Below are 1,562 nucleotides of genomic sequence, written 5' to 3'. Positions count from 1 at the left end.
GCTCTTTTGTTGATATTTTCCCTGTAAAACGCTGAAATATTTCAAATGAATAATGATAATAATAAATAAATTAATAATAATAATAATGCATTTCGACTACCTCCAAAATCAACACGGCTGATTTCTGGTTGCCATCACTGTAAAGATTGCTAAACAGAAACACACAAAACAGACATCATGAAACATAGAAATGATTTAAAAACTACTTTGTGGACACACTTGAACTAAATTTCTGTGTGGCCATAAATTTTGTGGTGGTTATGTTAATCAGACCCATTGTTATTTAGAAAGACATAACAGGAAAGTCACTTTTTTTCCTAATAATACAAAAAAAAAGGAATCTGTTGCACATTCAATTTCAGACCTTACATATTTGAGAAAAATATGGGATTGTGAGCACTGGTGGGGAATTCCCTTTCGTGCTGTGGGTAATAACATTTAAATTGTGGTAAACGTCCATCCATGCCTGTCATTTCCACTCATGAGCCTTTTGTTATGTTTTGGAGTCAACAATAACATTTATAAGAAACACACCTCTTGGTTTGGTTTTGAAAAATCACCCAGAGCCTAAAGGCAGCACATGTGGAAGAAGAAAAAAGGGGGCGGAGTTTCTAGCCAGAGCCTGACATGTGGGAATGACTCAATTTTTTTTTTTTTTGCAAGCGAATTCCAATCATTGTTTCCTCCTCCTCCTCCGCTGCTGCTCTTCTCCCTTTGCACTCCACCAGCCAATGACTTTTCAAGGCCTGATGCATCAAATAATACATAGTGACCCCAACTCACATTTTAAAGGTTGACTGAGCAAAATAAAGGTTAAACAACAAGACAATAACTTGTCAGGTGCATGCATGGAAACTATTGTGATTTTGTTGTAACTTTTCACCCCTTATCTGTATAGTTTGTGCCCTTGTACTCCTTTCCTCAAAGTTTAAATTATACTGACACACGCAAGGGGAGAAACGTAAAAAAATTAATTAATTTTCGGGTAATTTTTATTTTTTTTACTTTATGAATTACATTATATTGCAATTTTGTTTTCCATTCTTTTTAATTATTCTTCATTTTAATTTAATTTGTAATAAAAAGCTTTTCTTTACTATGATTACACATACAGCGGTGCATTACGAGATACCTAATTTTGGGGTTAGAAATGGATTTAAGAAATATATTTTTCCATTTACACAACCGTATCTATATCTTGCAGTTTTTGAAAACTCTCGTGTTGCTCTGAAGAGCATCTCAAAGAGACGCCAATGGCAGTGAAGCCCAAAAGTCTGAAAACAAAACAGGGCATGCGCATGAAATGTCCTTCTAATCAGTAGAATGTGCAGTTGCGGCCAAATCCCCCCCAAGAAAACACGATGCAGGTGCGGGCCGCACCAAAAGATGCGAGCGAGTCTGGCAGGCGACGTGACTCAGTGCTGGCAGGAAGTCAGCTGTGTAATGATAAACTTTCAAGTGACTCACTGCTAAAAACGACGCCGACGGCCGGGGCCTAATGATGGAGGCAAAGCGGGAACAAGCTCAAAGACTTGACGCCAGACATATTTTGGGGCTATGAA

This window comes from Syngnathus floridae, chromosome 6, assembly GCF_059516105.1.
Source record: "Syngnathus floridae isolate MCC-2025c chromosome 6, RoL_Sflo_1.0, whole genome shotgun sequence".
Classification (NCBI taxonomy): Eukaryota; Metazoa; Chordata; class Actinopteri; order Syngnathiformes; family Syngnathidae; genus Syngnathus; species Syngnathus floridae.
The sequence above is the reverse complement of the archived record's forward strand: the minus strand, read 5'-3'. Positions refer to the sequence as shown.